Source organism: Chamaea fasciata, unplaced genomic scaffold (assembly GCF_029207755.1).
Source record: "Chamaea fasciata isolate MVZ Bird 193981 ecotype frontalis unplaced genomic scaffold, bChaFas1.0.hap1 SCAF_3, whole genome shotgun sequence".
Classification (NCBI taxonomy): domain Eukaryota; kingdom Metazoa; phylum Chordata; class Aves; order Passeriformes; family Sylviidae; genus Chamaea; species Chamaea fasciata.
Genome location: NW_027094088.1, coordinates 56,562,978 through 56,585,949, shown reverse-complemented (window position 1 = coordinate 56,585,949; position 22,972 = coordinate 56,562,978). Strand labels below are relative to the sequence as shown.

Here is a 22,972-nt window from a genome sequence, read left to right as displayed (position 1 = left end):
AATCTTTTGCCCCAGAGAGGAGCAACTAATTTTAACAAACATTTGGTGTTTGAGTTTTTGTTTATTTGTTTGGCTGTTTGTTTGTTTGTTTTGGGGTATGGTTTTTGTTTGTTTTGCTTTTGTTGGTTTTTGGTAGGTTTTTTTTTTGTGGACTATACAATAGGTTAATACCATACACTCAGCCAGTCAAAACACATGGTCTTGGGCTAAAGAAAGGCAGCATAAAAGTGTGGGGTTTTTTTCAATGAAAAGAAAAAAGGTAGTAAAAAGGACTACTTTACATAGTTCATTAGGGTAGAACAGAAAAATATTCTGCCTCTAACATGGATTTAAACAAAGATGTTTCTTTGCTTGTTAACTGCTCTCAAAAGGGACCTCATTCTGGAAAACATGCTGAAAAAAGTTTTTCTTTGTGTACCATGAATATCAGCTGTGGTAGACAAAGAAAGATTCTTTGTGACTCTCCTGTTTTTATACACGGAAACAAATAGCATTGTCTGCATCTAGAGGTATCGCTTTCCAGTGAAACAGTTTTATGTCATACCAGTCCATAAAATTCAGAAAAATAATTGTACTATTGCTGGCCATAATAACATGTTGTGATTAAAACAGATCTTCACTCTGCAGGTCAAAATCAACTATGCAGGCTTGTGAGCATTTTTTAGCTTTTTCCTTCTTTATTTTTGCCCCAGATTGACCCTGCACTTCTGGACTTCTTGCTCTACCAGGATATCTCAACCTTATTAACATAGGTTCTTATTGAAGTGGGCTCTGTGCAGCAGTGTGCAACACTGACATGGTTGTCTCATGGAAAGCACAGCTGTGAAGACCTTCCTCCTGGAATGGCAAAACAGATAGTTACTATCAAAGCAAATTTAGGCTTCAGACACAAGCGCTTCTTGCCTTTTTTAATGCCTTGATATTTTGTGAACTATAGCAGTGTCTTGTAGGTGAAAAGAAATTTGCAGCTGGAGGGTGTCAGAGCTTTTCCCAGCAGTATCCTTGTCAATAAAACGGCCTGAAAGTTTGTTTATAGCCTTGGCAAAGCCATCATAGGCTGAATTAGTCACAGCAGTGAAGCTATCTGCTCAATGGTAGGGAATCTTCATATTACAAACTTTTTGTATAAACCTCATGAGGTTTAATAGGAATTACTTTACATACTAGTAAAATCTATAGATTTTTAGAAACCCTAGAGCTTGTTTTTACTCATTCCAACACTTAGCAAAACTAAAGTGTATTCCTCTAGCTCCTAGGCTTTTCTCTCTTAGCTTTCTCCCAGATGCTGCTGCTAAATGTTCAGCGTGCATGGATGAGTCTGGAGACTTGGCGGGAAGGCAAAGAAAGTCTGGGGCTCAGGAATATTGCCGTCTTTCACTCTCTCTCTCTCAGTGAACTTCCCAGAGTGGCTGCTTGTCTTGTTTAGCCAGTAGTGTGGTTATGATCCCATCAAATGATTGAGCAAGAATGCAATTCCATGGTATAGTTTACAAATCTTTTGGAAGATTGGTATTTACAATCTGTTTCAAATTTTTGGACCCCTGTAAAGTGAATCTAAGTCTACTGAAGTAAACTTTCTTTTCTCAGGTGTCTTTCCAGGTCTCCTAGCAGTAGACTACAAGTCAAAGACCACTGATCTAGAAAAAGAGACCTCTCTTCCAGCTGAAATTTAAACTACATTTACTCAAAGGTTCAGAACACTTTCAACACCACTTAGATTGTAAATTCCCTGTTATAAGGACTTTTTCCTTCTTTTTTACAAACAGCGCATTCAGTTCATTGGTCACTGTGCTTTGTGAGCATTATTGCAGTATAAATAATAAATAATAAATGATAGTTTCATCCAGGGGTCCTCAAAAATATCACTCTGTAAGGAAGTTTCTAATCACTAGATTTGGAATATTTGGAAATTATTACTGTTATATTCTCAGAAGCAGGATGTGTTTCATGATGGTTGGTAGACTGGAGGTATGAGGTAAACACTGTCATGGCTGAGTTTTTGTGATTGCACCCTAACTTGTACAGCTTTCATGAGAGAAGCCAAGACTGAAAGGAAACATGGGAGTTTCATGGAGCACAATTACAGTTGTTTATTCAATTATTAGCTAGTCCTGAAATGACTCACAACACAGCTGCTTAGATTTACAGGCAGTTAACAGACTTAAGTGTTTGTTGACTTTTTTGTTCAAAGTGATGTAGTGGGACACTGTCCTGGGACAGATGTACCACAAAGTTGAAGGCTTGAGGAAACAGAAAAGAGTTTTGTCTGTTTCTTACATCAGCTGCCTTGTCAATGGCTGTGAGAAAGATACCATGAAAGTGATTTTATCTGTTATATCTTGAGATAGCAGAGTAATCTAGTAACAGTATTCAGTGAAAGTTGAGCACTGTTGTCTCTGAGACACTCTGAAAATTCTGGGATTCTCTGATCTGCTATTTTCAAATGCTCCAATCTTGATGTGACTTTATTTGGTAACTCCTGGATCTGTAATAATAATACAGTGTGCTGGCTGCTTGACTGGTGGAATTTTTTCCAAACAGTGGTAATTGACATTCAGCTGTGCCTCAGAATAATTTGGAACTGTTTAGATTACATTAAAATTCAAATTTCATACTTTTTATATAGAGAATTGTTTTGTGAACAAGAGCAGAATAGCCAGTAAGTATAGGCCATGTCATGTCATACAAACAAGTATTTACAAAATGCTGCAACACATTGCCTTTTCTAAATGATATTGTTTCCGATTTTAATTCAGGCTTGTTCTCCTGTACTAGACTTCTACATTAAATAGAAGGAATTAACAACACTGACCATAACACCTTAGGAATTGGGGGTTTTCTTTTTTACTTCTTAATTTTTTTCTATTTTTCTTCCTTATTCCATTAGCTCACAGAGGTATCTCTTCTACTCTTAATCTCCTTTGTCTGACATTGAGGTACCATCTTTTTTCTTGCTTCTGTCTAAAGTATTTTTTATTTTATATGCTATATACAACCATTAAAAAATCAAAAGCATCTATCCCTACTGTAGGTAGCAGGATTTGTAAAAACTGTAAGAGATTCTCTGTCTTTTTGTCAATGACGGGTCTTCAGTTTAGGGCTTGCATCCTTCTTCTGGACAGGCACTGACCGAGGTCAATGCAGGTTCCCATTTGGGGGTTAACAGCCTTCATTGTTACAAGTCCTGATAAAGCTTTAGACTTCCTTTTCCACAGCCCTGTTCACACTCATGTAGATAGGTGCAGAATGAAATCACAGTGAGTTTGTTACATCTTTGTTCTGTCTTGATGGGATCTGAAATATCACCTTCCCTTGACAAGTCTGCAGTGGCTGAGAGTGAGTTTTTGAGTGTTGCTCAAAGTTCATGAGGGTTGTGCTGAATTATGCCCACTGCCCATGATCTGGTTGTCTTCTTCCACTCATAGAATTTACTAAGAGAGAGGAAAATCTTTTGCTGTGGTAGTAGCTTAGGACAGCACGGGATGCAGCTTTGATTAGGATTGGGACGGCTGAACAGTGGCCAAACAGTTATCTGATAGGTGATTTGGACTGCATGCTGCATTAGACAGCGATACAGCAAAGGAGATTACAGTCCTCTTAGCTCCTTCTTGGAAATTTGCCCCTTGGGATCGTTTCTGATCCATCCTCACAGAACTGCCCTTGCAAACTGCCTGCTCTGGGGTCCTCACTCTCTGATGTGCAGCAAACCAAACTAAATGCAAGGAAGAATCCAGGGCCAGTTGTGTTTGAGAAAAATACTCCAGGGACTAGATGGCGATCTTGGAGAAGTTAGGGCTGAATTTAGTTTCTTGCCTAAAAATAAGTGCATGTTACTACTTATTACTCAGAGAGTAGTTTAAAACAATTAGTCTAATTATTGCGGAGCATTGTGCTGTAAAAGCTACAGCTGAAAGTAGGGAACCACAAGATTCTCGTGTAAGTAGTAAAAGTTTTTTTTAATAACCTAGATGAGTCAGAAGAAACCAGTGCTTATATATTTGAAGGAGTTTCCTTGAAGCTGGAGTCCTGTAATCAGATGAGCTCATCTGCCATCTGAGCAACCTGTATTGGCAGTGCTGAAAAGTAACTCTTAGTTGCTGCTTAAAGCAAGTCTAATATACTCCTTGTTGTACTCTGAAGACCCTGGACCTGATCCTGCTTTTTTGTACATGGAGACTCACCACAAAGCATCCAGCAAGAAAAAGTGCTTTTAAAGAGCATGATCTTGCATCCCCTAAATAAAACACAAAAGATGAATGTCTCATCGTGATGTCTTAACACTCTTTTTGTGAATAATCAATTTAAGCCAAAAAGAGGCAGCTGAATTTTGAGAAACAAGCACCTCCTGTGTGCCCAGTAAGGCTGTTGGCTGTGCAACCAACTAAACTGAGAAGAGGACCCTGCTCCAGCTTTATTTTGACTGTCCTGTCCAGAGAATATGAGGTCAGCATCTTCCATCCTGGAGGGGTTGCAATGGTTCATCCTTAACTGGTGGCTTTGTTACGAGAAGCATGGAACTAATGGGCATTTTCTTCTAGAGCAAGATGGCTGAGGACCAAAGTTTGAAATTAACAGCTCAATTCCAGCCTTATAACCTAAAATACTCCAAAGAAAATTTAATTGGGAAGAAGATGAGCCCTTGTAAGACTGAAACATGTTTTTTGTTTGCAAGGGTGTAGATGCAAATGTTTTCAGGAATAATAGAGAAGAAAAACTTTCTGGAGAAGAACAGACGGGAAATGTAGACAGATATTATTTATCACAATGAAAAAAGCATCATGGTGGAGGTTGTGCTTAAGACCCAAGACTTGTAAGGAATTTGAGACCTGAGCTGACAACATAATTGCACTAGCTTTTGAACTTAGCAGAAGCCTATTTCATGGAAACTGCAGCTGGTCTCCGTGCTTTTTTTTTTTTTTTTTTTTAAATGAGATACGCTTGCATTTGTGGAAGATTCAAGCAGTGCTGCTCTGTGGAAAAGCAAATCATCTCAAAGATGTTTACTTCTGCATGGAAATATTCCCAGACAAAGGAGTCAAACCTTCTCTTTAGAAAGATTAAGTTCAGTCAATTCCTTCTGTACAATATTTTGTTCTTTTCTTATGTTGACAGTCTTCATACTTGTAACCACTAAACTTCATCCTCTTACTCCCATTCTTTATGCACACTATTTGTTTCCCAAGGCAAGTGGCATGCAAAGTCATCTTGTATTTAAAGTACTTCCACTTAAACTTTACAGTAAGATTGGGAGTAAGATATTTTGAACTTTGTGATTAAATGTTTTAGCAGCTGTTGCTGTAAAGACTTCAATATGCTTCCAGGTTTTTTTCACACAGGTATCTCATCAACTTGAAGGTAATTGAATACCTACAGGATACAGGCATAAAGTAGGTATGATAGCATTTTATTTGATATTAATGATTTTACTGGAGCATATAATTACTGAAATGGTTGTGTACTCCCTGCTAATTAAATTGTATTGTGGGTGGAATAAATAATTTGGATACAAGGCAAGGAGCATATTGCATTTATTATTATTGTTATTATTATTATTATTGATATTGTTGTTATTATTATTATTGCTGCTGCTGACTGGGGAGTGCCCAGGTTAATATTATACCCGTTTTCCCTGTTTTACACCCTTGTGCATGGCACGGATGATGCAGTTTTCTTCTACAGATCCTCCCCCTCATCAAACAATCAATTCTGGGATGTGTGTTTGTCTTTTAAGTGTGTGTGTGTGTGTGTGTGTGATGTCTCTACAAGTAGTAGTTTTCTGTTATTGTAGAGACAGGATTCCACCCCCCCCCCCCCCGATTCCAACTCAGAACAAATAAACTTGTGCTTCTCCTCAAGTGAATACTGGAATTCATCATCAGTCAGCAACACTGAAGTGACAGTGATTTCTGTACAATTAAAGGCATTGGTTACAGTTTTGCTGAGTCACAGCCAGAATGAGGAAAACATTGTTTCAGCGACTGGTGCAGTTCTGAGCTGGTGATGTAAAGAAGTGCTGTGATGTTTGAGAACTTGTGTGTATGTACAAATTATTGGTAGATCAGTTGATATAAGCAGACCTCCTAGAAGGAAAATGATGTTAAGTTACAGATGCCCAACATAGTAAGCACATCACTTTCAAGAAAAGTCGTGGTCACCATTGTGAAAGACATCAACTCATTAGTGGTGCAAGATTCTGACTGCCAGGGCAGCAGGAGGGATACAGGTGAAGAGCTGGCAGATGGAGCTGGATCCCACCTTATGTATGGGGGAAGGCAGAGATTCTGCAGTGTGAGAGTGTGAGGGATGCTGTGAGAGTGAGCAGAAAAAGATGTGTGTCGAAAAAGGTGGATCTAGGGGGAACAAAGACTTGCTTCTTGCCTGTGCACAGGAGTGCTGCTGAGGGTGACTGACAACAACTGGTGTTCCCCATGTGCAGCTGACCTTCTGGTGCACCGGCAAAACCCAGGAGAAATATTCACCTGCCTGCAGCTTCCTTGTCACTCGTGCCCTTTTACCGATAGTCAGGTGAATTACCTTCAAAGACAGGAGTTCCCACAATTTGTCCATGTATCTAATTCCTCAAAAAATGGGTGGTTCTTCAGATACACTAGTTTGTGTTACAGTGTTGTAAAGCTTGACCTTTAAACCACCCTCATTCTTTCTGCAACAATGATCCTACATTATCAGTCAGTCGCCTTAAAACTCAGGGTATTTTGTCAGTCTACTGTAATGTTATTTTTAGCACAAGCAAACAGAAACCAGACAGACTCATGATCAGTTCTTTAGGGAAATGGAGGTAGAAGGATGGAGAGAGAGCAAGAGACTTCTCCTCTTGAAGATTTTTCCTGTTAGTCACAGCACTGAGGAAAAACAAACTCCATATGGAACAGATCATGTAAGGCTTTTAAAACATATTTGGAGAGACTGTACAGTTTCTTAAAGGAACTTGGAATAGTCTGTGGTTTGGGGGTTTTTCTGTATTTCCCATTTGGGAACGTGTGTGCATTTTCATTTGTTTTAATTTGGATCGAGTTAAATGAATCAAGCAGTAGTTTGTTTTATTACCATCTTTCAAAGATCTATTCATAAAAGAAAAGCATTCCCTGATTCCCCAAATGGGAAAGAGTTACAAATGCTTCTTTCCCAGTAGTTTCATCAGAGGAGTTTTGCTGCTTTTTTTTCCTCTTTTTTTTTTCTATTGACTTGCAAAAGAAGGCTAACTTTTTGTTCCCAGCACAAGGCCAGAGTGTAGTGTGCTGAGGCAAGGATGCATGCTTAGCTGGATGCTGATTTCAGATATGGAATAGCTATGCAGTGCAGATGACAACTGCATTTAGTGTAGTCACTAAATCTCATCTGAAATTGCCCTTTTTCCTCTTGCCCTCCTGTCATGCAACTTTGTAGAATATAATTCCATAATATTACCTGTGGAGTCCAGCCTTCTGTGATCTGCCTTTTCTGCCTGATAGGACCGTGATGGCTCACAAGGAGATAGGAGTGGAGTGAGATTTAGCCCTTGATGGTAAGGTTCTTCACCCAGAGGGTGGTTGGGCGTTGGAACAGACTCCCCAGGGAAGTGGTCACAGCACCAGCCTGACAGAGTTCAAGGAGCATTTGGACAACACTGGGGCACAGAGTGGGATTCCTGAAGCTGTGCTCTGCAGGATCAGGACTTGGACTTGATGATCCTTGAGAGTCCCTTTCAACTCAGAATATTCTGTGATTCTATGATAACTATGCTGTAATTCTGCAATGTCAATAAATGTTATGTGCAAGAATAGTTGTCATTAAAACATTTGAAGTTTTTTTTTCTTGAAAAGGTAATATAGTCCCACTTATTGAACACAAAATTTTGTTTTGAAATGTGGCCAAAATGAACTCATAAATGTGGTAATCTTTTAAAATTCAGCACTGGACTGAAGAATATTCAGTGTGCATGTAGGGAAAGAGCTCTAGGCTTCTGAATGAGTGACAGAGAAACAGACCACGACAAGGGTGTTTTGGTGTTTTTTTTTGGTGGGGAGGGTTTGGTTTGTCTTTTTAGGATTCCAGCGAGAACAGGTAAGATGAGGGCAAACACTGAAACTTCCCGCTTTTCTGAATTACTGCTGTAATTACTTGTTTTGACATCTGAAATGTATGAGCTGTTCTAACCTCCCAATTTTCCTTGCATTCCACACACTGTATATTAGCATCAGTAGAGGGAGAAACATATATGGCTTTTGTTATAGAACAAAAGCAATACAGCTTTACTAAATGTGAAATACGGAATGAGGTTTTACAGGAAACCAAAGACTTTGTTAGGGCTCAGAGGAATAAGGAGCACTGAACATGTATGAAGAATTCAGGCTTTATGTGAGCCATTTCTTCTCTTTTGTGTGTGTCTTTTTAATTTATTCTTTTTTTAATATTGTGTAACTTTAAACTCACCTTTCCAAAGATGACCCAGAAGCCTGCCACGTGGCAGGTGTAATCTCTATCTACCACCTCTTGGAATTTGCTTTTTATGGGTCTGTATTTCGTGGTGGATTTGCCCCCTCCGCATTTTGGCAATTTGGCAACTCATTTACAGAAGCGCTCTCAGACCTGTGAATTGAATTCCAGACCTGTGGTGGCAGAGAGGAGCCCGTGGGTAGCTCGGCGAGGCGGGGATGGAGTTCGCAGCCGGCCGGAGAGGCTGTGACCTGACACACGGGGGAGGCAGGAGAGCCCAGCGCTTTTCCCTGCGTGAAAACAGTAGCGGATTTCTCTTCTTTTCTCTTTTCTTTTCTTTTCTTTTCTTTTCTTTTCTTTTCTTTTCTTTTCTTTTCTTTTCTTTTCTTTTCTTTTCTTTTCTTTTCTTTTCTTTTCTTTTCTTTTCTTTTCTTTTCCTCCATTCCCTTCTCATTCCTTCTTCTTCCCGGGGCTGTAATCCGACTGCTCTCTTTGGCTCCATGCCAGAGACAAATCCGAGTGGTTAATCTCTCTTCCCCCCCTTTCCCAGCCCCGGGGGCTGGGGGCGGCGGAGTAGGGAGAGAAAGGAGAGCAGAGCAAGCACCAGCGCAGAGCCCGGCCAGGCCTCCCGGGGAGGGGCTGAGGCAGCGGCTGGGCTGCGGGAGCTGTATGGAGGAGGGGAGTTTCACAGACTCCTCTGCCCAGCCGGGAGGAGGAGGAGGAAGTTTGGAGATTAAGCCGCTGCCCGGAGCTGCAGCGCACGGAGTGAGCCGGGGCGCGGTCACGGGCGCTGCCAGGGGGACACCCGGCCGGCGCCGCTGAATGGGCTGCGGAGCGGGGTAACCTCCCGCACTCCGGCCCGCACCCCTGCGCCTGGATTTTCAGCGGGAGGAAAAGCGGTGGGCGAGGGCAGAAGCCGGCGAGAGGCTGGCGGTGAGCGCTGCCGGGGGCTTTGTTCGGTGGGGCGCGCCGGGGAGGGGGCGGCGGCTCCCGGACCGGCTGGGCTCGGTGCGGGGCGGGCGGGCGGCGAGGTCCCCGGTGTCCCGCAGCGCCCGGAGCCGCGGCGGGGGCTGGCAGGGGAGCGGGCGGTCGGTGAGCGCAGCCTTTGTGCGCGCCCCACCGCTGCCCGCCGCAGGCACCGTGCGCCGGGCTCCCACCGTGGCCGCCGCGGCGCTTTGTGCTCCGCCGGAGCCCGAGGTAGCCTGGCCCAGCTGCACCGGCTCAGCCCGAGCCTGGGGGTTTCGTCGAGCTTCTTCGGCAAGGGAGGAGGTACTGCTTTTAAAATACGGTCAAATTCCGTAGGGCCTCAGGTTTTGTGGGGATGCTTTAGCAAATCCCCAAACCCCATTCTCTTTTTTTTACCCCCAATGTTTTAAAGTTAATGGGATTGTGATAAGTATGGCCTAAAGAGGTTTAAAAATACGATTGATCTATTGTTAAGTAGCAGGAACTTTGATTTTGGAGAGGCGGTGGGGCAGAGCTGCCCTATAGGACCTGTATGCATTTCCCCATATCCTGCGCTCGTCTTTTCCCTGCTTTGCGGGTCGTGTGTCCCACTCCTTCTTGCTGAAGAAGCCCTTCAGATCTCATCCTTCAGATAGCACTGACAGACCTGAGGCACCCGTTTCCTTCTTTCTTCGCAAGCCACACTGCTCCAAGTAGGAGGGAAAAGGACCTGAAACAGACGAACGTTCAGCTGGTTTCTGATACAGTCTCTCTTTAGTTGGCTTTTTTCCTTCTTTGATTATTAATTGGCAGACACAGAAAGAGCTGTGGCCTTCCTTTTTTTCTTTCAGTGTTTGCTGGTACTTCTGCAGTTTAATAACTCTGCCTAGAGAACCTGATGACTTATACGTGTTTTGAAAGCTGTGTAATTAGAGCCTACTAAATAGTCATCTTTTGCTACTGCTTCATTCTTGGAGGGAGCAGTCTTTGCTGCTGGAGAGTCGCGGTTCAAATTTCCCTAAGCGTTTGTTGCCCGTGCCTCTAGCTAAATTTATAAAGGAATCCTGTTAGCTTGTGTGAAGCTAAATCTGGCTGTAGCAACTCCTGGCTGTACAATTCACTGTGGTTGGCAAGGCACAATATATAGCTTCCTTGAGATTTATTTTTAGGGTTTTTTTTTTCCCCTGGTGTGTGTGGGGCATGTAGTTGTCATAATTTTGGGAACTCTTCACCAATGTGTGTGTGGGTGCTTTGGGATGAAAACATAAGAGTTATGCTAAGGTTAGGAAATGTATTAATAGAGTGCTTGTCTTGAAAATATGAGAAGGCAGTTTGAGATTGGTCTCTTAATGAATATTGGTATTGTTCTCGGGTCCATGCAGATGCTTAGCTATTAAACTTGGACTCTGCTTCTGCTCTGTGTTCTCAGTTGGCAAACTAGAAATGGTGCAAAACACTCTGATAAAAGGTTCAGTTTTAAATGTGTTCATTTATGGGAATCCTGGCACTTTCTCTCAAACCTAGAGAGCCCTAAGCAAACAACGTCTACCTGTGGCCACACAACTGAGTGCATCTCTGCAAAGTCATGCTATGACTCTAATACTAGGTGTTAAGGTGTTATTTTTCTTGTTGTTTTACTTTTGATTTTCCAAAAAAAGGGAAAGGGAAAAAAATAGGTGTGTAGCTAAATCAGTTTGTAATTTATAGTCTTACTAGATAACATCTTGCAAAGACAGCATTGACTTGATTTTTAAGTGGAAATCTTGAAGTACTGAACCTAGTTTGTTGGCAGCTCTCATCACTTCAGGACATCTGCTAATGTGTTCTTCCTTGGGCAGGATGTGAGACTACAAATTAACTGTCTAGATGCATACTTTGAAAGTAGAGTGTTTGATTGTGAGGCCATGGAAAAAGGTAGAAAGGGTTTGGAGCTAACTAACTGAACACTTGGTACCTGCCTGTGTGGAAGTGGAGTGTTTTTGTCTAGGTAGGTTTTTTTATGGGCTGTGTTTTGGGTTCCTTTGTAGTTTTGTTATTTTTTTTTTATTTTAAACCTTTGATGTGACCTAAAAAGTTAAAGCTAGAAGGAAAGTGAAAATATCTGCTTACTGTAAATGGCAAGTAGTGAGTTTGTGTACTTTTTGCTACTGTTACTTGTGTACGTTGGTATGTTTGAACCTTCACAGACACAGTCTTTCGTGTGGCACCGGTGATAGTATTTTTGTGAAGCCATTTGGAGTAGTATGTGTGTTTGAAAGCCTTCTTGTGTGCATCTGTTTGGATTGGGTTGCTGTATACCTGTTGTCCTCTGCCTTTCATAGGCTTGTTATTTCTTGGCTCCCATTCAGGAAAGGCTTTTTAAAGCCCGGCTACACATAGGGCTGTAGCAACTGACAAAGGCATTTACTTGAAGTAGTGCTTTATTGTCTTTGAATACAAACTCAGCAGTGCAAAGCTGGTCTGTTTCTCTAACCAGAGAACCCTAATAGAACTGTAACTTGACGTTGGCTTCTGTCATTTTACCTTGATTTGTGGTAGCATCACCCGTACAGCTTTTAGGCTCTGGTCAGTACTTTTGAGATCAACCCAAAAATGAGGAAATCAGGAACACAGTTATAAAATCTGCTGTTAGTAATTTTGAAGAGTAGATCCAGAGATTAGTCTGAGATACTGCTATTGAAAAAAGGTTTCTGTACAGAGGGGTTATCTCCAAAATTGTCACTAAAAAAGACCAATCCTAAACCAAAGCAATTCTTAGGAAAGGATACTACAGAATAGATGGAGCTTTTTAATTTTATCCTTTAATTTTTTTAAGAAGTCAAAAATAACAGTGTTTTAACAGATACTTAAAACACTAGGTGAAGTATGCCAAAGATTCATTCAACTATTCATTTTTATTTATTTATTAATTTTCTTCATGCTTGGTTGCCATTTCAGCAATTGCTGGCCACCACTAAGTTTCTACTTGGCAAGCCAGAGCTGCAGCTCTTCATCTTGGGAGCATGGGGTTATGAAGAAGAGAGACCACATTTCTGGGTGGCAGCATGGCCCTGTCATGTACCTCAGCTCCATAGGGTCAGATGTGCTGGGTCAGGAAATAATGGGAACATCCAGGCTGACAAAAGGAGCCATTTACAGGCTCCACTTAGAAGTGTTTCTCAGATTAGACATGTATAAAGCTGTGGCAGTTATAAATTAGAACAAAGGAACTAATTTGATGTGCTTTCCCTTTTGCATTCAGTCATGTTGAGAAGGAAGGTTCCTGTGTCAAAGGAACATGCTTTATTGACATGCTAAATTAGTTGTGGCTTTAAGTTCCTTGCCATAAATTTCTTAATAGCCAAATATAGTGCACAGATATTTAGCTAGAATGTACAATAGAAGATAGAATACTAAAATATGAAAAAATGAAAGTTAATAATATAATGTCTTCTGAAGACATTTGGAGAGATGGTGATCCTCTTATAATAAGCTGGAATCTTTTGTGGTGGGGACAGTGAGGATGTCTCTTACGACTACTTACTCTAAACAACATTCTGCTTCTGTAGAATTAAGAGGGGGAAATGAATTTTGCAGCCCTCAGCAAAGTCTGGAGTGACGGAAAGGCTTGCAGAACTGTTGCTGAATGGTTAATTCTGAGAACCTGCATTACTGTCACCGCACATAAAAAGTTTTAGCTAGTAGGACGGTCAATGAGAAAAAATATGGAAGAAAGTATTATTCTTGTAAACTTGGAATGCAAAGGATGTGGAACCTGGATTTCCCCTTGGCTTTAGGAAAGCCTTACACACCACAGTGAGTGGTGGAACCACAAAACTGGCCTGGGAACAGGAGTAGAGGGAATGAAGAGTAAAGTCAACCTTAGTGCAGTGGCAACAGTTACAGTTGTAAGTACAGGAGTTTTCTATATACATGGCTAAGAATACAAGAGATGAATGTGAACAGATTGAATAGTAACTAAGATATCAGTATAGCCTGTTGGTATTCATTAATTTTCAAAAACAGTGTGTGATAAACTACCTCTTAGCATTTAAAGTTTCCCAAATCACTTTAAGGATACAAACTTGTTTATTTGTTTGTTTGTTATGGTTGTTGTATCATATAAGTTAGTCTAGCCTGATTCACCAAAGATCGAGTTTGTATGAACTTGGCCTAAAATAGGTTTAACCATGAACCTGATTACAAATACAGGAAAAGAAAGGGGCCTAGTCAGGGAGGACTGGGGAAGGAAATAGAGGGAGAAACTACTTATACCTATCAAGGAGGCCTGAAAGAAGCTGTTGCCTAAGCCATGTTACAAACTCTTAAACCCACTGTCATCTGTTGACTGGGGTGCCTTCTGAAGCGCCTGCTTGTGGGAGTGGTCACTACCCGTGCTTTCACTAATCACAGTGCACAGCATTGCTGTGAAAATACAAAGCGAGGTGACAGTTTGAAAATTTATCTGATAGAATGACTTCATGCATTTGACTTGATTCTTTTCTCCCTTCCTTCCTTCCTCAGCATGAGCTCCATTAGTCCTGCTTCCTAATGTTCTACAGGACCGTGATGATTATGCTAGTGGAGGTTGCATGTATTTTTTGTAAGTGTAGTGAACAGGTATAAATTGAGCTGACAGCAGTTTCCCATGTAAACTTTTGACTGAAGCAGTGCTAATTAACTTTGAGTCCTATAAGTCTCGCTTCCCTGCTTTGAGTTTCAGACTGCAAGTGGTGCCAAGCCTCTTCCTATGAGATACGTTCTGTAGAAACTTGCATGTGAGCCCTGCCCAGATGCTTTAAAACCGAACTTAATGAATGTTAACATTTAAATATTTGAACCTTCTTATCCATTCAGCTGTTTCAGGATCACGCTCCAAGCATTACTATCATTCAGCTACTGTTTTCTGCTGATAAGATGTGTGCTTCCTTTCACTGGAAGTACAGAGCAGAGATAAAGTGTCATGGGTACAGTGATTGAATCACCTGCCTATTGCTTGCTCACAGCCATTGTAGATAAAACCTTGGTACCTAGCTTGGGAAGGAGATGTCTGTTTGGGTTGTTACTTGGAGCAGTGTTGGGGACAGCATAACAGCCAGGTTTTTTTCACAGGCATGGCTGAAATCTTCCTGCATAATCACCTGGGTGTGGGCTTCAACATCGGCTTCTGCCTTTTAATTAGCCCACATAATGAGTCTCCAGCTCCTAGATTTAGTGCATAGGCTCTAGTGCTTGTACTTTCTCCCATGCTTCCCCTTGTGTTATGCAAAGTTATCTGTAAACACAGGCAAGTTTTCCTCCCTAACCCCTGTAAACTCTGGTTTGTTAAAGTATTTACCAGTGTTTACCCTCATGGATGTTCCCTAAGATTAGATACACTGTCTACTGCAGCTTCATTGTGATTTCTGCATACCAGAATCAATGTCCAGTTTGGAAGTTTTCTTTTTGTTTCTTTTTCTGTATTTGCATTGGCTACCCCAGTGAGTCCGGATCCATAGCTGAGGTCCCAACACATTCCAGAAAGGCAGCAGCAGAACAACTTGCTTTCTGCTGCTGCCGCTGATCTGTGGTACATCAGTATAAAGTAACATAGTGCTTTGTGTCCTTGATGTCTGATATGGGGGGAAAATGATAGTTCCTTCTTTGTAAATAATTTTCAACCTAGGCGAGATGAAGAGCTACTTATTTGCACGTCAGTAATCTTTATCACTTCGGAATGCACAAAGCTTTCCACTTATTGTTTTAAACTGAAACCAAGTTAATAGCAGAAACTTATTTGTTTGGCTTACAAACAGTATTGGTGCTGCCAAGATGAGCATGCTTCGTACTCAAGTGCTTATGAAGCTTTCTCACTGTTTACTTTCCAGTTCCTTCTCACTATCCTGATAACATACCTCGTGAGGTTGCTCAGAGAGCTGTCACACCTTAGTGTCTGAGTGATGTCATCAGAGTTCAGTTGCTTGTAGAAACACTAATTTCTATGAAGAATCTGGAGTCTTAGCCTATTTGAATGGTAGAAAAAGATGTATTTAACATTATTGTATTTAACATATTTAACATTATTTAATCATTATTGAATTTGGAGAGATAGTTTGCCTTCCCTCATACTCTTACCAGCATGTGGTTTGTAACATCTTCTTTCTGTCAGTCTTTTCCGGTAATTGTCGGTCTCTCTCGTGTTCTCTTCATGAATCTGAAGTCATAAATCTCTGATTTGCTTTATCTTGGTCATTCTGTGCTCCTCCTGCCTTGAAGAGGTTGCTGTCTGTGTCCTGCTGGCAGGCAGGACCACTTAGCCCACTCCTCACTGGATATAGCCTCTGAGAATCCTTGCCTTATCTGGTTGGTTGTACTGTGAAGGTTCTTCTGCCTTTATGGTATGAGAAGAAGGCCTCCAGCATCTCCTCCTGAGACTGAACTCATTTAATCTTCTGAGCTTTTCCCAGATTTTTGGCGCAAAGCTGCTGACTTTCTTAAACTCTACCTGCAGTACCAAGCATCAGGCAGTGTAGATGTTTTGGTAAGCGACTCTAGAATACTGCAATCTGTTATTAAGTGAAGGTAAGTAATTTCTGAGGGCATTAATGACCATTTAATCTCCAAGGTTTCTTTCTGATATATAGGACAGTATTTTGGCGTGCTTGTGCTCCTCCATTGCTTTAGATGATGTGGTTCCTGAATTGGTATCGGAGATGTCAGTGCTAGGCAGATTTCTCAGGGGAAAAGGACAGGTTTTCTGCAGACCTACCCTTCAAGAATTGCTTTCCATTTTCTTAGAACCTGCCAGCAGGAAATACAGATCAGACAATTCAGAAAACCCCATTTTTCTCTTGGTGTGAAGGACAGAGTGGTTTGCTAAGGCACCAACTGTGCTGAGCAGATTTTATAGCTGATCTCCTGTGTGCTGACTCATCCTGGTGGTCTCAGTTGCCGTTTGCACTTTGCCACTTCACCTGCAGCAGCACTCTCCTTGGCAGTGTGGCCTGTTTCCAGCACAGGTGCGCATCCTCACTTATGGCTGTGCATGCTGACAGTGTCCCTTGTGTTCTTCATCTTTGGGCTAGTCGGTCCTGCTGCTGCTGTGCACACTGCGGATCCAAAAGGAGCCACTGAAGAGGTTCTTCCTGCAACCCTGCAGCAGAGGATCCTGCTGATAAACAACCTCTGTTCTCAAGGACAGATTTGGCTCTTGCACACCTCAGGCCCCTTTAAAGCAGTTTGTTCATCCAAAGCACAGAATAGGTGCTGACTCAGACTCCCACAAGGTCAAAGCAAGGAGAATAGACAACTTTTTCTACCCTGTTTTGGTGAAGCATTGGTGTGATTGGGACCTGTGATGTGCACAGGTGGGTTATGGAGGAAAAAGGTTTTCTCCCAGACACCACTGCATGCTTTTTGGGTAGGATAGGAGCTGTGTCTGCTTTTCAAGGAAGAATTCTGAAAAAACAAAACCACGATGATCTCATTTGTTCTCTTCAGAAGAAGAGCTGGTCATCAGCCTTTGTCATTGAAGATCACTGAGTCTCTTTCACTGGACCTTCCACAGGGGTCTAGATGCTAGGGCCATCTGGGTGCTTCTTCATTGCTGCTGTCTTGTAGCAATGAGGAGTCTGCCCACTAAATGTTATGGGTTTTTTTCCCTTTTGCTCTTTAAATCAATGTCAGTGTTGCACAAAGAGTTCTTTCAGTATTTAATAGAGGATCAGTGATGCCTATGATGATTTCAGGAAAATGTACTGAGTTGGTTCCTTTTATTTGTTAATTATAAATACTGAGTCATATCGGGGATCATTAGTTCTGGTATCTGGATCACAGTTACTTGTCTATGCCCATACTTGCCCAATGCTGACTTCTTCCTGGGGACAGTTTGAGGTCATACTGGGGATGGTCTGGAGGAGTTCTGGCAACTTCTGGCAAACTCCTCTGGCAGCTTCATCGTGCAACTCACCTTTGTGCTGTTGACTGTTGTGAATGGATAGAGTGAAAGAAACTCCAGGAGCACTGCATGAACTTAGTCCATGAAATTAGCTTAGTATGTCTGGGAAAGCTCTCAGCTGATTGCATGTGGAATAAATCCATTTGCTTGGGATGTGGCACATTTTCCGTCTGTTAATTGGTTATGCTGTGCCATGAGAAGGTGCTACAGTACGTGGGCTTCCTGTGAAAGCAAGCTGCATTCCTCAGCCAGAAAAGTTGGGCCTTAGGAACTGGCACATAGCTCAGTAAAAGTCATGTCAAATAAATTTTTACTTCAGTCCTCCTCACTGGTGATTAAACTTGCAGAGTGGTTTGCTGTCTCGCACATGTGAACGTCTACAAAGGGTTTTATTCTGAGCTTTTCTTAGAGGGTCAGTATGTGGAACTGTTTGGTGAGAGTATTTGTTTTAAAATGCTATAGTATGTGTTGACACGATTTTATTATGTCCAATACACAATATAATCCAAATTGTAAGGATGGAGTTGTATGGATGTGAGATGTGGTTGGGGACTGGGTGAGAGAAGGAATGTCAGTGAATGGAGTGAATATCTTGATATCCTGCTTGAAATTGAAATAAATTCCCACCTGTAAGTTAGTGGAACACAATTCCATGTGGTTAGGTGACTCTGGCTTACTGTGGTCTTTTAGCCTAGCTGAAACTGGATAAGAAAATTCTTTAGAAGCAGAGATTTCAAAGCTCAGACCCCATGATTTGAAGGAACCCGTTAACTGGACTGAAGTGATAACGTTAGCTTTCACCACACAGAGAGAGTGTGTAGAACACAAGGGTTATGCGTCATTTACACTTTTTAGGGAAACTGAGGTGAAGATAATCTCAATGAATCCTAAGGGAAAAAGTAAAGCAACCATCCTCTTACTGAAAATTATTTTGGTTGCCTCCCACGTAGAGTATACCTGAAAGGAGCACCTTACTTTTACTGCATTTACTATTTTGAAAAATAGTTTTCAAGCTTCTGGGCTTTTAATTTAACATTGTAGTGTGAACTCCAAGTTCCAAAGTGTTTTTCAAAGGACAGCCAGACATTATAGTTCAGGTCAGTTTAAATATCTGAATGCAGGTTTCTTTCGTGCTTTTGCTACTTCAGCTGCTACTTTCTTGATGCTTTAACCCTACATATTTTCTAAAAGTTATTAAGAAATAAAATTTTTTGTTAATAACTGTGATATATTTATAGACTAAGACTATTTTAAATCATGCAAACATCTAAAGATAAAGTTACATGACAAATGACAGTATATTTGGTAATCACTTTCTTGAAAGAAACATACAACATCTTCATTATAGTTTTTCTAGTACAAAAGTGTTCAGTTTTCTTACACTGATGGTTGAGAAATAAACCACTGAATTGATAATAAAAATTCACAAGATGAAAAGCTCATTTTCCTTACAGATTGTCCTGTTATATAGTATGAGGATAGTGAAGTCTGTAGAAAACCTTCTTGGAAAAGTTAAAGAAGGTTGATAGAACATTCTGTAGCATCCAAGAGCTTGTACTTTAGTCAATTTGGATGTGACTGTAAGACCCTCTCTCAGATCATCAGTTGAACGGTTTTGAAGGGCCATTTTATCTGCTGTGGGTTAGAGAATGTCTCAACTTTTGGCAAATCATTTTACCCTAGAACTAAGAAACTGTAATTGATGAAATTACTGTCAAACAAGAGAGCCCCAGTAAAAAGTTTAGGCTTCTCCAGAGTTATGTAGGTTCCTGATTTTCATTTAATTATATATAATGTATATTGTATATACACACACAAATGTGTGTATATTTAAACGGTTGTGGTTGTATTGCCAGTCTGTTTTTTCTAGTGTTCTTAAAGAAACTGGGTTCTCAAGCAGTTGAAATTAAGTCCTTTGACTCTGGAGGATTTGAGGCTAGGGAAACATCCATGGTAAGTGGGAAGTAGGATGGTAATTATAGGTCAATTTGCATTTTTGTTTTGTTTAATTTACAATCTGAAGTACAGTCAGGTGGTTGGACATTTGAATGTTACAGCTGGTGCAGTCTGATCACAGGAACTTGGTGACACTACTGTATTTCCTTCTTCAGATTCCTAGAAATGTTAGTGGAGACTACTCTGTGTCTTCAGTAATTAAAAGGTAAAACTAAGTGAAGTAATTAAAATTGTTGCTGGAGTTGTCACTCAGTGATACCAATAGAAAAAAAATATGCTCTTTTAGTCTGTGAAATTGCCTGTAGTGTTAATTTATTGCTGTAAAGATAGCATGGAGAAGGCAAATATATTGATATTCTATTAAAAGAAAAATTCAGATGGCATAGTTTTTTGTATTTAACAGACATCTGTAGATGAGCATTATGCCCCATTAGCAAGATTTGAATTGATGGCATTACAGTTGAAGTTGAAAGTAGACCAATATTTTTTAAATGGGTTTTTTGAAATGCAAATTTTTGCCTGTTTATGATTTGGTTCACCTAGACTAAATTAACTTGGACATTGAGCAGGGACTCTCATTTATTCTGGCATAAGAACAAGCGTTGGGCAGAGCTTCCTGGTCTCAAAAAACTGGTGATGGTAAGAGGCCTCTGTAGTGTTCCCAGCCAGCTGAATGCCTGAGGTATTTTGCCATACAGGAAATCAATTGCAGCTGAATGTGCAGTTTCCACTTCAAGTATATAAACAGGCCTTATGATGATATAAAAAAAAGAAAGATATTAAATAGTTTCTTGAAAGTTCAGAACAGGAACATTTGATGTTCAGTTTCTGTGGATTCTTCACCGTCACCTTTGGCCCAGTCTGTGGCACAGAAATAGCACAGAAGGAGAGGTGAATTAATGTTGGATATTCTAGAAAAGGGAAACATAAAGCGATGTCTTAAAGAAATGAAAATAATAAAAAAAGGTATCCTTGTTCAGTTCCAGTTGATATTCTGCTGAGGCTGGGAGGGTTTACAAGTTTAACAGAGGGAATAAGTTCTTTCCCTTGTTAAACCAAAAATCCTTCATTTGGGAGGCTTCAAGGCAGGCTAATAAATTTTGCAAGAAAAAGCTGCGCCGCAGTTCTACCTAAATGACTGGATTTTGTGAAGTGGTAGGAGAAAAATTATTTTTGTTCAGATATTTATCATGCTTTGTTGACCTTGTTAAAACATCTAGGTTTGATGGAGGTACCTGGCAGATCACAGTGACCTATGTTGTACTTTATAGGCCACTCATGTTGCTTACCAGGGAAGTGGGGGTTCATCTGGATAGAGGTTTCCAGGCATTACAGATGAAAATCGGCTCTAACAATTTGCAGAAAAGAGTGTGGCCTGAAGCTCTTGGGGTTTAGAGCTTGGGAACCCAGCAATAATTCCTTGCTTCAGCACAGGCATACAGCATGACCATAGGCAAGCTGTCTGATCTAGATTTTAAAGAAATGTAGGTAGGCAGAGGTGGTAAAGGCTCTTAATGGGATTTTCAGAATCACATTAGTGTCTAATTCCTATTCAAAATCTGACTCCTTAGCTTGTCTGAACTGGATTCAGCCCTTGCTATGTTTTATTCAGCTGCTCTTTAGGACAGAACAGAAGGTGTATGTACAGTGAGCGTGACTTAGGGGGAATAAACCGAGGTGTGCCTAGACCCCCTCTGAGCTGTGCAGCTGAGCTCCCTTTTATCCTTTCTCTAATTCCGTAATTTCCACCTTCCTTTCTGCAGAATGCCAGAGATTCAACAGAGAAGAGGAAAAGTGACTCCATTTTGCCCAATCTAACACTGATATATTTGGTGAGTGCTCTAGCAGGTAACTTTTTAAAATGTTATTTTGACTTTTGTCTTTTAACTTTATTTTAAATGTGAGGTGATGTTTGGTGTGCCTCTGAGAGGATTACCATGCCTCAGGTTAACCATGAGGCTGCTTAGTATGCAAGTGCACAGTAGGTCACTGTGCTGAACGGGCCTGGCGTGTGGGTTAGCCAAGGGAGAGGGTGTTCCTCACATGCACACTAGTGGGGTTTTATGCTAATTAAATCAAATTTGGGGAGGGCACCTAAGCAGTTAGGGGAGGTTAACTGTTCAGTTCTAGCCCTTTTTTTCTGAAACTGAGGTTTTGCTAAAGATCTGTAGCTGAAATTCTGTTTGATTGCTTGATTCTCTCCCTTTGGAAGTAAAAGTGCCACTTGCATGGAGAAACAATGGTCTCCATATGGGGAGGGGGAGGTCCAGGACAACTTTGTTCTCCTGAGATTTGCTATGTTAATCTATGTCATTTTAGTTTATTTTTTAGTGATTTAATTTTGTTTATATAATCTCACTGCCTGGAAGTCTTGGAGCATCTAGGGAATTGGGAATGTATAAAAAGCAGTTTTACATGCCATGGAAATGTAACCTGATTGTAATAACTGATTTCACTCATTTGATTATCTGAAACAAATTGACATTCCAGAAAACTTCACAACAGGGCTGGAAGGAGACTCTACAGAAAACATTAAATAAGAGAGCTTTAGGCAGGATCCCTTTCTCTTCCTCTCCAACAACAAAGATTCCTGGTGCCAACCTAAAAAAATCTTTTCTTCTCTTTGAAAAAAGCAGATGTTCAGTGGCTTAGAACTCAGACACTGCTGTTTTGATGCCTTATAGGTAGTCTGGTTCACTTCTTCCAGTGCTAATGTTGAAACCACTGTAGCATAGATAAGTTTATAATTTAAAAAAACAACAAAAACCAAAAAAAGCCAAGAAACCACCCCAAAACCCCTCCCCCACAAAAAAAAACCCCAAAAAAGTGCGTTATGTACATTGCCAGTCTGGCTTCTGTGACCTGCAGAGTGGATACAAATATGCTGTATTAGACCACTAATTAATTATGTTTATTCTTTTTCCCTACTGGTAGTGGGGCATGTAATACAATTTTGTAGTATGTATTTATAATCCAATTGTGTTCAAATGTTTATGAAATTCTAGGAGAATGGCAACTTTATTTTGACTCCAATGCTTTGAGATTGCATAACTGTAATAGAGAGAGAGATACTTATGGGACTACATACTTTTAGTTTGGGGCTGACATCTGACAAACATTAGTGACATCTTACTTTCCTTTGGGTCCAAGGGAGAGCAGTCTCTGTAAGTAGAAAAACATTTTGTGGAGGCAGCAAGAGGAAAGACCAGAAATTCCTCTTCAGTGTTTTCCAAAAATAGCAAAATTTGAATAAGGTTGCATGTTTTAACATGCATTAGAGAAAAATAATTGGCATGACCTAAATTCAGTACACTGATTCTCTGTGTTATTTGCTGATAGTTAATTACTAGCATGTTTTTTCATCCACAAGTATGGAGGGCCTGTACATTCCCCTCTTCCACACAGGAAATAATTTTATTTATTTAGCTTGAAGTTTGTGCATATCCAAATGCACGCAAAGTATTTGCCTAGTGACCTTAGAGTGAATTATTTGTACAAACTCTCCCCCTTCCCTGATTTCCATTTCATTTCAAGTGTGCTGCTTGGCCTTGGTTTTGAGTTGGGGTGGTTTTATTTTGTTTTCATGATGAACAGAAATGCTAACCAGACCATCAGACTCAAATAACCTCTTTTCTGAAAGCGGAGATAACATGAATTGTGCCTGTGGCCTAAGATGCGAAGGATTTCCTAAGACTCTTTGGGATCCCTGGCAGACAAGCATTC

At 40.7% G+C, this 22,972-nt stretch overlaps 1 protein-coding gene across 2 annotated transcripts in view; it reads left to right on the top strand.

The window, feature by feature from the left end:
• The first annotated feature begins 9,143 nt into the window (after positions 1-9,143).
• Positions 9,144-22,972, top strand: part of PLEKHG1 (pleckstrin homology and RhoGEF domain containing G1) — a 126,994-nt gene continuing 113,165 nt past the window's right edge. The window contains exons 1-2 of one of the 2 annotated variants that reach the window (XM_066179092.1): positions 9,144-9,332; positions 21,013-21,081. The gene's annotated coding sequence lies outside the window, so the exon portion shown is untranslated. Of the gene's footprint in view, positions 9,367-21,012; positions 21,082-22,972 lie in introns of both variants that reach the window. The other variant, XM_066179091.1, reaches the window with a different exon arrangement.